This window comes from Macrosteles quadrilineatus, unplaced genomic scaffold (genome assembly GCF_028750875.1).
Source record: "Macrosteles quadrilineatus isolate MER2022 unplaced genomic scaffold, UCM_ALF_1.0 Scaffold_7__1_contigs__length_78375512, whole genome shotgun sequence".
NCBI lineage: Eukaryota > Metazoa > Arthropoda > Insecta > Hemiptera > Cicadellidae > Macrosteles > Macrosteles quadrilineatus.
The window spans coordinates 10,632,739-10,647,508 of NW_026542600.1; the positions used below are offsets into that span (position 1 = coordinate 10,632,739).

General features: G+C 34.7%; 1 long non-coding RNA gene across 1 annotated transcript in view; it reads left to right on the plus strand.

Annotated features, from left to right (window-relative positions):
- The window catches only part of LOC128999129 (uncharacterized), a 44,705-nt gene that overhangs the window by 14,975 nt on the left and 14,960 nt on the right, over window positions 1-14,770 (plus strand). The window contains exon 2 of the long non-coding RNA XR_008491237.1: window positions 4,815-4,977. This is a non-coding gene — a long non-coding RNA (uncharacterized LOC128999129). The remainder of the gene's footprint in view (window positions 1-4,814; window positions 4,978-14,770) is intronic.

A 14,770-nucleotide genomic window follows, 5' to 3' on the forward strand; every position in this document is an offset into this window, starting at 1 on the left:
TAAACCATCTTTTAAAAATAAAAAAAAAGTTATTTTACTATTGACTGTAAATAAATTGTTAACAATACCAACACTATATTTATATATATATATATATATATATATATACATCTATATATGAATGCGTGTGTATTTAAGTGTGTGTACTTGGAAATATGAATACAAAAATATTAATTAAAAACATCAATTAACAAAACAAATAACCATTAACGTTGCTGGTGACGACGTGTGTTTAAACGCCTTCAATCTGAGAGACGCAACAGTTCTAGCATTTTGGAACTTCCGATCTGATTACTAGAGTTTTGGATCTTCCGACCCGACATACGATCGCAAGATCCAAAATGAAACGGACAGTCTATTTCATAAGTTTACTTTAAGAAATAAATTTGTACTTCTAGTTATGACTGTACTTTTGGATCTTACGATTTTGGAACTTCCGATCGGCAATGTTTTCTTTGGATCTTCCGATTTTTGATCTTCCGACCCGCTAAATAACCTTTGGATATTCCGATTTTGGAACATCCGATCGGCAATATAAACGTTGGATCTTACGATTTTGGAACTTCCGATCGGCAATATTTTCTTTGGATCTTCCGATTTTGGAAATTTTGAAATACTCGCGTGCGCTCGGGGCAATTTCAGCATTTGTAGTATGGGCGAGGCGACCCTTCTTAATCCTCTTTAATGAGCGGGGCAGTTTCATCATTTAAAACGTACCTAAAATATCGGGGCAGTTTCATCGTCCCCCACGAAATTCCAGCTTACCTCCCGAGTCCATTGGTGAACTATTGACACTGACACAGTTAGTATTGTAGTATTGTTGTAGTATTGTTAGTACAGTTAGTATGCATACAACAGCTTTGTAAACAGATTAATTTCAGTGCCAATGAACCCATCTGACTACAATGAAGAAATAAATATTCTTAAGCATATTGCTGTCGCTAATGGTTACCAGAGCATTATAATTGATAAACTGATTCTTAAACATAAACAAAAACCTCCAAAATTAAAGATAAGAAAACATACATTTCAACAGAATTTAGTGCATCCCTTAGTACTAAATTTAAAAATCATCATGGCCAAAAACAACGTCACTGTGTCCTTCAAAACCGTTAACAAACTTGGATCTTTGTTGAAAGATGGTGCACCAATTTCGAGTAATAGACATACTAAATATCTTAATATAAATAAACCTCTTTTTGCATATAATAAGTCTGTTGGTGAAGGTTTGAGACAAGTGACTGGTAATAAAATAGACTATATTTATTGAGATAATCCTAATGAGCTTGTAGACAGGTTAAGACCTCTATGGCTTAAGTCGCCAAGCCGGTAACTCAGGAGTGGATAATGAAATAGATTCTATTATCGAAGAATTGAGATAAAGTGGAATTATTTATTCAATAAAATATGTTTATAGATAAATTTCATCGTTTATATAATCCATATAATAAGCCTGCAGAACCCAGGGCTAGTAATGAACCTACTTTAAATTTAAAAGACGATAGTTGGAATTGTTTAAACCGTAAAATTGGTAATGTTAAAGATGGAGAGTTTGTAGATGATGTGTCAACTTTGGGTCAGACATTAACTAGAAAAGGTGATGTCTTTTTACAAGGTAAAACTAAATATGAGTTTTTAGAATCTAAGAATAAAAATTGGAATGCTAAAAAACAGAAAATTACTAATGTGGAAAAGGGTAAAAGTTTAGATGATGTGCCCACTTTACAACAGACTTTAATACGAAAAGTTGGTGGCACATTTGTACAAGATAATAATAATTACGAATTTTTAGAATCAGAGAATGGTGTTTGGAATGCTAAGAAACAGAAAATTACTAATGTGAAAAAGGTTGAAAGTTTAGATGATGTGCCAACTTTACAACAGACTTCAATACGAAAAGATGGTGGTACATTTATACAAGATGATAATAATTATGAATTTTTAGAATCAGAGAATGGTATTTGGAATGCTAAAAAACAGAAAATTAGTGATTTGATGGAAGGTACAGATAGTAAAGATGCTGTGAATATTTCACAAGTTCCAAAAATGGAAGCAGGCTATTGGGATTTTAATAATAAAAGGTTAGTACGTGTTAAACCTGCCATTGATGACACTGATTGTGTCACAAAAGAACAGACTATAACTTTTGATAAAAAAGAAAAATGTTGGGATGCCAAAAAACAATTTATAAGAAATCTACCAAAGGGGGATATTTAGATGATATTTGTTTAATGTCACAAGCTATGTATTATGATGGATCAAAATTTGTATATCTTACTAATATTATAAATGTGAAAGTTTGTGTGTTTGTTTGTTTGTTTGTTTGTTTGTTTGAAGTTTAATCACGCATAAACCACTGGACCGATTGGGCTGAAATTTGGCATGATGATAGCTCACATTCCCGATTAACATATAGGCATATTCTTATCTGAAAAATCCCTTCGGGCTCCACACCCCCAGCCCAGTGGCCCAGTGAGCCCAGTGACTCTGTAGTTCCCCATGTTAACCTTATGAGTATTCATATTTAAAGGGGATTAAAGAATTTAGTCAGCTGTTTCAACTAAAAAAAGTTGGTTCTATGATATACAAAAGCATTAAAAAGTTATAAGATTTACCAACAGGGTGCAGCACTATATTTTTTTCATTTATGTAAACAGCTAATTTGAACTAATACAAATAACTGTGACACAATGAGAAGTAGGATTGTGTACAGTTATGTTTATGTTTTTAATGTCATGAATGGTTTGTGATGTTTGCGAATTCTGAATCATTAAATTTTCTTTATCGTTTAGGTGAAGTAGTAGAACATTATGGCTATGGTAGATGTGTAATACCATAGTATACCGTCAATTTAAAGAAGCAAATTTTATCAAACTTTGCCCTCACCCATTCATTGCAAACACAAATCTTGAGTATATAATTGCAATAAGCGTTTTAAACTTATATGCCAACCCCGTACGAAGGACGGGTACTCTGCTAGTGGAGAAATAAAATTTAATTTGATGGAATACAATCCTGATTTATTAGTTGCTGACCCCACATCTTTGAGTGGATTTAAGTATATAGATAATAGACCATATATACCAGAAAACTATGTATTTAAAAGAATGGAAGATAATCTATTGATTGGGGCTAATGGTAATATATTTACAGTTAAAGGAAAGAGTGATGTTATAAAAGATGAATTAAATTGCATACGAACTTCATAAGCCTGCAAGAAAGAATTTCATTATAAGGTATTTTAAAGTATTGGGTATAAACGAAACCATACACATAGATTTAATTGATATGCAAAACTATGCTAGAGAGAATTCTGGCAATAAATATATTTTAACGTTAATAGATACATTTTCTAAAAAAGCTTATGCTGCTCCACTAAAGAATAAGACAGGGTTGGTGGTTACAGAAGCCATTAAAATCATTCTACCAAAGGGGGTAAAAAACATTCAATCTGACAATGGAAAAGAATTTTTTAATCAATATTTTAGCAAACTAATGAAAAACTTAAATATTAATCATTATCACACTTTTTCTACAACTAAGGCTGCAATTGTGGAGAGGTTTCAGAGAACTTTAAAGAATTGGTTATATAGGGAATTTAGTGCTCAGGGAAGTTATAAATGGTTGGATTTACTTCCAAAGTTAGTTCGAAAATATAATAATAAAGTGCTTAGATCTATAGGAATGAAGCCTAACCAAGTGAGTATTAAGAATAGTAAATATGTGCATGAGAGGTTGACTTCTAAAGTAGTGCAAGTTAAAAAGCCAAGATATAAGGTAGGTGATAGCGTAAGAATTTCCAGGTATAAACATGTTTTTAGTAAAGGATATATCCCAAATTGGACAGGGGAGCTATTTACAATAGCAGAAGTTAAGAATACAAAGCCTGTGACTTATATCTTGAAAGATGAAAGAAAATGGTAATATAATCAAGGGAGGATTCTATACAGAGGAGTATGTATTTGGTAGAGAAGGTAATTAGGAGAAAAGGTGATTTATTGTATGTCAAATGGCTTGGGTTCCCAAGTAGCCAGAATTCATGGATTTCCGCAAAAGATACCATTTCACAGCCTCGCCACTAGAGGCAAGAAGACCGAGCCCCACCATGGGTCGAGAGCGCGCCCGCAGCCGGTCGAAACAAAACGAGGTTTATTTGGGGCGGATATTCACCACCCGTAGACACCATCACTTCCTGAATCTTTAATGCCAAAGATTACAGTAGTATTATAGAACAATAGTAATGTATTTCTTAGAAGGTTTGACCCATGCTTCCTGTGTCGACGACCCTGACTACTACCCCACGAGTATTTCTGGGAGATTTCTGGGATTTAATGGGTAAAGTGCAAGCTTAGGTCAGGTACCTGCTCCCTAGAAACCTACCCTCCGCAACACACAATAGGGGCAGCACAGGTCGAGTCAGGGGCAGCCCAGGCCGAAAGTCCGTTTCCCGACTAACGCCGATTCTTATTCGGGTCGAAGTTCGAAGGATTCGAAAGTCGAATCTCGTTGACCGAATCTCGAATCCGAATATTTCTTAAAGATTCGATGGATTCGAGATTCGGATTCGACACATCACTACTGCTTACATTACCTTTTGACTCCTTGCAGGGTTTACCCCTGAGGAGGTTTTTTTTTCACATTACTTCAGGCTTGACCTAGGGGTTGCGGCATTATCACTTCGATAAAATCCATTGGTGACTTGGCGGGGACCGAACCCGGGACCTCAGCGACTGAAGTCCCGTGCTCTATATAGATAAAAGATTGATTGATAGATGGAAAGATAAGTATCAGCAGTGTTAATGTCTATGTTACAGTATGCAAGAACTCGCTGGCCCAGGAAAAATTATCCTCCAAGGATGCAGTGGCCAACGAAGAAGTCCAGACGAAGTTTGGAAAAAAGTGTGTGGCGAAGGGGGAGGTGATTTTGTTCCTGGGCCAGATATACCACGACAAATGCTTCACGTGTGCTCGCTGCAGGTATGTACCCTTCAACCTTGAATCTCATTTATTGATGTATTTATCAACTTCCACTGCCACTAACATTTATCATTACAGTTCACCTTCGTACTATAACGGGTCACCCCTTGCTTTGCAGGATACATTCCACGCACAGATCTGTAGTCTATGTGGTCGGGCAAATGCAAGGTTAAAGGAGGCCACCAACCTCTTAAAAAAAAATGTTTTTTGTGTGTATAGCTTCTTAGTTCGAGTGTACGCCGCAACGAGGCTAATAGGCTATAATAGGCCTTTTACTACCCAAGTAGCAAAAATCGTTGGCAAATCGTTGGCCCAACGTTTCTGTCGATCGTTGGCCAACGGTATGTTTTGGCACTAAGTCTTACTGTTGGCCAACCAACCAATTTTTGCAGAAGGGCCAACCATCCCATTGGGCCTAAACATAAAAAAACACAAAATAATAAAGATTTAGTATAGTTGAGTAAATTGATTAAATAGTTTATTAATCCTAATTTTGAAAAAAAACGAGATAAAATTATTTGACCCAAACGGGTCTCGAACCCGGTACCTTCGCCTTGTGAGCCTTACACCTTACCTCTGAGCTATCTGTACTTGTTGATTATGAGTGTTTTCAAGTGGTCAAAGAGTAGCCGACAGTTTCAATGGTCACAATACAAAATATTTTTGATACTGTACTACAGTAATATATATTGATCTGTTTATATTGATATATATGATTCTGTTAATCTGTTTAGGCCTCAAGTAGTTGAATTGTTTTTCTGGTAGTTGTAGAGGATACTAGTATTTGAATATAGATTATTTAATTACCATTAGATTAGTACTGTTATAATTGATTGTTATATAACTAATTAATCTTTCCCCTATAACTACTAAAAATTTGCTCAAATAAGTTAAAGAATATTGTAAAAAATAAATGGAATTATTATAATTATTATGTTAAGCAGGTGTTCCCCACTGTATCTAGTATCACAACATCATCTGCCTACATTTATTATAGATCCACATTTTTACAATATTTGTCCTATATTCTGCTGCCATAACATTTATGTTCTTTTAAATAAATCAATTCGTTAAAATGCGTTTTAGAATGTTTTATACTTAAACCCAACGAAGGCCCAACGATTCTTTCCTTTGTAGGGCCAACGTTGGCAAATCGTTAAAATTTCTGCCAACCATTTCCCAACGTTGGACCAACGATGTGTGCTACTTGGGTAGTATCATTGAGAACAGATTGGCGCCATTTACAACATTGTAGCTTATGTAAACACTTTGCTGTGTATCTAGAAAGTTTATATAATAATTTAAGGCTGCGCTCTTCTACCCCGTCTGGCGCGCGCAAATGTAAGGGTTTTAGCTAAATAGTTTGTGTATTCATTGGTTTTAGTTCTTCCTGTTGGTAGCCCCAATTATGAACCGATTTTAAAGATCTTGGTGTCATATTTTTCGTTAAATGTTACTGTAGGTCTTAAAGATCTTGGTGTCATATTTTTCGTTAAATGTTACTGTAGGTCTACCGTTTTTTTTTTATTTTTAAAATTTAAAAAATGGTAGGCTCAAAGGTTGGTGAAAAATGTAAAAATAGGCGTTTTCTATCATAAATTTTGATCCATTAAAATAATTTTTAGAGAAAAAATAAAAAAACGGGAGATGTGCAATAGATTCTTAAAAACAAGAACCTGCAATTAGTTTACTAAAAAGTTGAAGGATAACTATGTAATTACGCAGACTCGAAAGGCTTGCAAGCGCTCTTCAAGGCGCCGTTCAGTGGAGCGGCCATACGGCCAACGGCTCTAACTGTCGTCAGCTCTCCCACCACAGCCATCGCCCATCAAATATCAATCGATATTTCCCCTGCTCCACGAAGATACTTTTTTTACTTTTTTTTTTGGCTCGGTTGAATCTTGAATCTGTTCCATCTTTGCGTCGTCGCCGTTTACAGTCCTCTTTGGAAACAGTTGTACTCAGCCAATGCAACTTGCTTGCGCAGATAGAGCTTTATTACTTACTTTATATCTTAATTATAATATAAGTACAAAATTCAAAATACTAGTGGAACCCCGTCGAAATCGACGGTTAATCTTGAGGTTTTATGTAAATTCAGCAAACTGCGATAGATAGAGTGAAGTCATTAAAATCTTAGTTAAATGAAGGGAGGATGAACATAATAATAAGTATGACGATTGTGTTCCTAAAAAAAGTGATTGATGAATTAGTTTAACACAATATTTCCTACCTTTTTATCGGCTTTAGGTTGCCCAAATGGTTTTTTAGGAGTCTTATAAAATTGTTTGTTCATGAGTTTGTTTCATGTCAAAGCCACTTTCACTATATGGAAGAATGAGTTCATATAATTAGTCTATCATGTTACGGAAAGAGTCAATATTTATTACTAACAACTAATTCAATCTGCTTTAGGAAAACCATTCAGATTGTATCCGGATTTATAAGTAAATCTTCATCTTTGGTCATAAAAATACAGAATTTTATCAGCATATTAAATCAGTTTTTTTTTGTATTTGATAAAAATATCTGATTCTCTAGAAAGCAGTAAGATTCTTACTTCGATTTAAGCAATTTTAATTCCTTCTCTTGCCACATCGACCCATGTATTTAATCATCCTGTTCTTACTTGATAACTCATTAACTTATAGTTCGGGATAGTTTCGCCTTGGCCAGATCGATCACATAAAGCTGTGCATGTATTTCATGGATGGAATGAACCATAATTGTAGGAAATTTGATCACAAATCTTGAACATTTGCGGAACCAAATCCATAACCTTGTCCCGCCTTGGTAACAAATTATGCAAATGCGATTAGATGTGATGACACTGTTGTGTTTCCGAATGTTTTGTACCTATGTAGTGAGGTTTAGATGCGTTGTTACATGTGTACAGCAAAGTAAAAACCCTGTACACATGTTTTTAAATACCTGAATTGACATTAGTTCACCTACTTCACCAAAACCATAGATGAAACATACTCCGTAGTTAGTCTATTCCAAAACTTGAACACAGCTCTCATCCTCAACGTACTCATCTATGACACAATTTTTAACCCGATTGTCAAAAACTTTTATACCAATAAATGAATTTCTAGTGTTCTTTCTTGAATTCAAAAATAAATGGTAATTGAAAGTAGGCAAAAAAAGGCAAGTGCCAACCTTACAATTACAATATAAGCTAACCCAATAAGGAATAATTATGTTCCTTTAAAATTGATATGTCACACTTATTTCATAATTTAAAATTTTCTAAGAGCAATAAAGCATATATTTTTTATCACAACATTTAAAACGTATCATAAATTCATCATTTTGTTGAAACTATAAAAAACTTGCCATGCAGTGGAGAATCAATTTAAAATCATAAATAATAAGGTAAACATTTAATTTTGAAAGTTTCAGTAGACCTTTGAATACAATTTTAATATTAACAGCTGGTTCATTAAAAGTATTGTAAAATTATCCATATGGTCGTAATGTAAACAAAATTGCAGAGTGAACTTTAAAGGCCTCTGGGGCAGAGTCCCAAGGAAATTTACCTCGTTTCTCTTTTGAGGGCTCACCTACAGACCAAGACCTTTCTTTAGACACCCCTACCAAGTTTCTACACCCAGCCGTTCTCTCAAATTAGCTGTGCCAAAAACCCCGGTTTCCTCCATAAGAATAACATGGGATGGGACTTTAAAGGCCACTGGGGCAGAGCCCCTAGGGAATTTACCACGTTTCTCTTTTGATGGCTCATCTACAGACCAAGACCTTTCTTTAGACACCCCTACCGAGATTCTACACCCAGCCGTTCTCTCAAAATAGCTATGACAAAGAAAAACAGTTTCAAATTAATATATAGATATTTATTTTAGTACTATACCCACCAGGTGTTTAAAGTATACTGCTTGTGATCATAATAATACTTTTACCGTTATTGAGTATTCAACGTCACCTTGAATCCACGTTCGGCGCACGTACGCCATGTACTGGTTGAGGATCGGTTCAATGCCGTTGGCCTGTACATACGTGACGATGTACCGGAAACCTTCTTCAATCTGGGTTTCCGGCAATAATGCCAATGCCATTGTCATTTTTACGGCACGTTTCACGGCAGGATTGGTGTTCAAGGCTCTTGTCAAGCCTAAAGATCGAGCCTTCCTCCACATTGCCTGAATAAAACCATTGTAACCATATAGTTTTTGTGTATGGCCATGCACTGGGGAATAACCAGGTTTCTTATGTACTGGATTGAAAATATGTAGTACGACCAACATTGATTGTGGATCCGAACCGAGTCTTAAATTGCAGGTTATTGTAAGCAAGGAATTATACAATATACGAGTACATAAATGAAAACTGATTACCAAAATAAAATTCAATATCAGCACACAATTTCCTTGACTATTTAACATGACATTTATAACTGTTTATATTATTGCTTAATTTGTATTGATATACATTTCGTAATAAGTACATTTATATCCCAACGTACCCTCCACTATTCTTATTTTGCACTTCCACGTGTTACATACTGTTATGTTAATTATGTACAATCATCTTACATATTTACACTGGTCAATGCTTACTGTTGACGAGTGGAAAAAACAGCCGAGGATATGGGCGTTGGCGAACCTTTCTCTCAAGGCCGTCTGCAATGCTGTTTCAAAGTCAGAAACGATAACTTGAGGGTGTAGTTCCGGCGCCAATTCAACCAGCTTCTGTAACACTTGGTCGTATGCTCCTTTGGTTTTCTGCTCCATCAGCTCAAAAAACACGGGATATGCCTGTTAAATGAAATACATATATGTTCATAATGTCAGTGATGTAATTTTGCAGCAAACATGCTGAGTATTTTCAACGCTGCGTTCGACTTTTTACAGTATAGTGGAAGAATATTAGGAAAATCGACCTAACAAATTCGAACTACCTAGAAATTTTGCACAGCTGTTAAGTAAGCCATGTTCTTGAAAATGTCAAAAGTCCCCGGAAATCCCTGCTGTGCTTCAGCCGCCATCTTGGAAAATGGCGGCCAATTTTCACTTTTTTGACAATATTTCCCAAACTATTGGTATTAGAGAATTTTTGTAAATACAAAAGTTAAAGAACGTCTAAAAATACACAATTTTTATACTACAAGGTTTGCTCTATCTCTAACACACACAGTTCATTCACAGTTTACGTGCCATCCTTTTTGTGTAAGTCGGTAGAAGATTATCTTTCAATTAATCAAAATCAACCTAATTTTCTTTTTCGGATTTAATTTAGTTTTCTATACAGTACAATAGTAACAGATTTTTGTTAATTAAAAACTTCAAAATGGTACCACGTGTGTGCGCGCGTTTCAACATTATAATTGATTTCTGTTATTAATCCTTTGCCAAAATAGTTGACAAATTACCGAAATAGATGACAAATTATAAATATCTCCCACGATCGCGACGAAAGCGTAAACATCCTTCATAATCATCACACCATCATGAACATTTCCCGCCATCAAGGAAAAATCTTAATCATGTGAATCGGTCTTCGGTCTTCGATTGTCAATGAACTTTGTCATACTGAGACTGTCGCGCTGTTTGCCGATTTTCAAGTGTTACCTCTGAAGACGTTATGCAATATTGATTAAATTATTATTGTTACCTTACAATATCCGTTTATTGTTGGTAGATTAATATAAAATTTAATATATGTGTTTTAATTAATATAAAGCAATATCCAGAAGTAGGACAATGAATTCTGATGCAATATTGTTTAAAGTTTCACTCGGTTCAGACTAGATCAAGGTGTTGTGTTGTGTTGTGATTCTGACAATTAATTAAGCTAGGTGTATTGGCGAGGGGAGGGGGCAGACGTGTAGGCTAGGCTACTGTACAGTCTCGGTAAGCAGTGCGTGCAGACTGCAGACGTACAGTCCGCGCGCAGACGTACAGTCCGCGCGCATTATCGTCACAACATACACGTCTGCCCACCCGTTAGGGGTGTTAAGGGTGTTTGGTCAAAATTTAAATATTGGATTTTTTGTTATTGTTCGGTTGTTCTAAAAATTAGAAATACAAATAAGAAATAACTTCTTATATTATTAACTAAGGGAGATGAGCTTGAAAGTAGTTTGTCATTATTTGGTACCAATTCACAGGGGAGATGGGTTATGCGATTCTAACTGAAATTGGAATAAAGGTGTGCAAAATTAAAACAAAAATCACTTGCTATTTTTAATTGTAAAATTTTAAACTTTTTTAAGAAATTTTGATTTTTTTTTTAATTTTAAAATATTTAGGATTTTAAAAGTTTAAAGAATAACTGTTTGTCTTTGGGTGAAAGTCATCTATAAGTTGGTATACAAACAAAATTGGTATGTTAAATCGCTTGGGATGTGATATCGTACCTTTGATGCATTGCGCTAGCGGCGCACTACGGGTTGAGAGCGTGTACATTCCGTCACAGAAAAAATACTACTATAACCTGTAGTATGTTTTCTGTGATTCCGTGCACCGTCATAGCTTCGAGCACCGGCAGACTAGCCTAGCGACCAAACACCCTTAAGCTCTGCCATGACGGATTGCAAAGTTTATATACTTTTCATATCAAAAAACTTAATATTAGAAGAGTTTGTTCATAATAGCAACCATTATGCCTACCTCCTACACTCCTCGTCAAATATTGTTCGATGATCCAATGTCTCCTCTGGACATCGTTGTAGGATTCTTGTCCTTAATTGGATCACCTGCAACAATGTATTGTCCGGTTCGTGATTGTGTGTTTTAGTAACAATAAATGATTGACTTGTTCGCAATTCAGTTGTTAGCGGCATTGTTGCTCTAGCCATGCAGCGCGACCTACTCTCTTTGCATTTGAAATATACAGTGTTTCTGTTCGTTTCACTGTATAGAAAATAGTAACCATCATTAACATGGTAGTACGTGCTGTTTTGTCTAAGACCTACTACTTCTGACACAATATTCATTGTTCATGCGGTAGATTGCACTAAGTTTGTATTGCACATGTAAACCTAACTTAAATTAAATACACACTACTAGTTGTCCAATAATAATGTGTAACAAACACTACAGCGCACTCCACAACACAGCTAATACTCAAAATGAATTTCAATTGCGAATAAAAACATTACGGTACACAAAACGTGACAAGTAGCTACTCACCTTAGTACATGAGGAAATCTTGTTAGGGGTCGTCATTCGTCAAATCATAACGCACAAACCACAGCGAGAACCAACTGTTTGATCTGCACTACCGACATCATTATTTGGTACACCTAGGCTGATTCAGGCCGTTCTGGTTCAGTTTAATTAATAAGTCCAGAACAGTATAATTTTATGCAGATCTAATGTAATGTTATGCTTCTATGTATAACATTCATAACATACTATATAATAACACAAAAACAATAGCACCTTGTCTAAACTTCTTCAACACTCTCCAAAAATTGTTTTTTTTTATCGATTGTTACTATTACACCTTGATTAAATTTACCAGGTTATTGATATGCTTTAATATTATAAGCATTCTTGTTAACAAATTTCCGTATATTGTTAATAAGGTGTTAGGCTCTAAACCACCTGGTTTTCGTTGAATGTAATAAAAACTAATAACACCATCTAGGCTACATACATATCCAGCTAGGTATGTATCTATTGGTGAGTATACCCAGCACAAACAAAACATTAAACAACTTCTATTGTACAAAAAGCTTAATGTAGTATTTGCTGTCAACATCCACTACAAAACTGTTGTAATTTTTTTTTCAACTGTAGTAGGTTTTAATTACAATTTGATACACTCATGAATTCTACCAAACTTACGTACTCATACGATTGCCAAAACAGATTATCAAATCTTTTGTTCAATTTTTTTATATTAACAAAAACCAACTGTCTCTTTTATTACATTCATCCTCATCGTATATACGAGTAAAGTGTGCTTTTATGTATGCTTGCTTGCTTGCACAACAATATCAAATAAGAGTTCAAAGATTTTCCTTTAAAATATTCTAAATCAATTATTTCTAGCCTACAAACGTGTTTGAAGACTACCAATACCTCCGTGAAGTAATTATTTCACTACAGAACTAATTTGCACATTTAACAATTGATCATTGGCCGTATGTATGGCTTAACAGTGACCATATTTGTTGAACAAAATGGAGCACTGAACTTTGTATATAAGATCGGAAAATTACAGTAGCAGAAATATATTTTATCATATCATTATAACAAAATGCCAAGAACATTAATTAAATCTGGGGGTTTTACTTTGCATTATTATAATACCGTATGCTACATCCCTAAGGAAAAAATCTCAATTCCTTTAGAAATAGTGGCGCAAAAATGAAAATCGTTTTCACAACCCATTTTGAAACTAATTTAATTACTTTGGTATCATAATTAATGCTGTCATTAGTGAGCTTATAACTCAACGACGGGTTTAAACAACAAGAAGGAATAAAAATCCTGTGAGAGTATCACTTCTTGTAAGGTGATAAAAGTGTTACTAGTATCCTAGTACAGTAACCACAACCATTACAACAATAATCAAATACAATTGTTAACAGTTAGTTATAACTGGGTCAAAAATCTTACTAATATTATAAATGTGAAAGTTTGTGTGTTTGTTTGTTTGAAGTTCAATCACGCATAAACTACTGGATGGATCCGGCTGAAATTTGGCATGATGGTAGCTCACATTCCCGATTAACATATAGGCATATTCTTATCTCAAAAATCCTTTCGGGCTCCACCCCAGTGGCTCTGTAGTTTCCCCTGTTAACCTTATGAGTATTCATATTGAAAGGGAATTAAAGAATTTAGTCAGCTGTTTCAACTAAAAATTTGGTTCTATGTAAAAGCATTAAAAGTTATAAGATTTACCAACAGGGTGCAAAACTATATATTTTTTTTTTGCATTTATGAAAACAGCTAATTATAACTAAGCAGCAACAACAAACTGTGGTATGCCATGAGAACTGTCAAGGTAGGATTTTTTACAGTTGTGTTTATGTTTTTAATTTCATGAATCATTTTTGATATTTTGTGAACTTTTAATCATTTGTTTTTCTCTATTGTTCAGATGAAGTGGTGGAATATTATGGCTATGGTAGATGTGTAATACTATAGTATACTGTAAATTTAAAGAAGCAAATTTTATCAACATGTGTCCTCCCCCATTGCAAGTTCCAAGTTTGAGTTCAATATAACTGCAAAAAGCATTTTTTTACTTATATGCCAACCCCGTATACGAAGGACGGGTACTCTGCTAGTAATTTATATAGCAATTAATTGCAAGTTCTATAACAAATAAGTTGTCACAAAAGTAAGTATATTTCATCTATATCGTATTACCTTTAATGCGGCCAATGAAGATATATGACGATATAGCGATAGTTAGCAACCATAATCAATGGGAGTACAATAAATGTTATGGGCATAAAAGTAAAAAATTGAGTCATTAGAAACCAGTGATCCACATTAATTGTAGGTAACATTTGTAAGTTTATTTGTGGGGAAAAAATAACTGCAGCTTTACTATACTTCCACAGTCTACCACTGTAGGCCTACCGTTACTGTAGTTTTGTGGAGGTTCACTTTAGTTATCGAACACAAATGATTCTAAATACTGTACAGTCTTCAGCACCTTCCAGTACTAATTCCTGTGTAACACTTACTTTTCTGTTTACTGTTTGGGTCCTTCACAGTTTTAAGAGACTTATAACGAAATATCACACTTTTTACAATATCAACAAATTACTGGGCTGCGTATTCTTCATTAAATTTACCTTTACACGAAA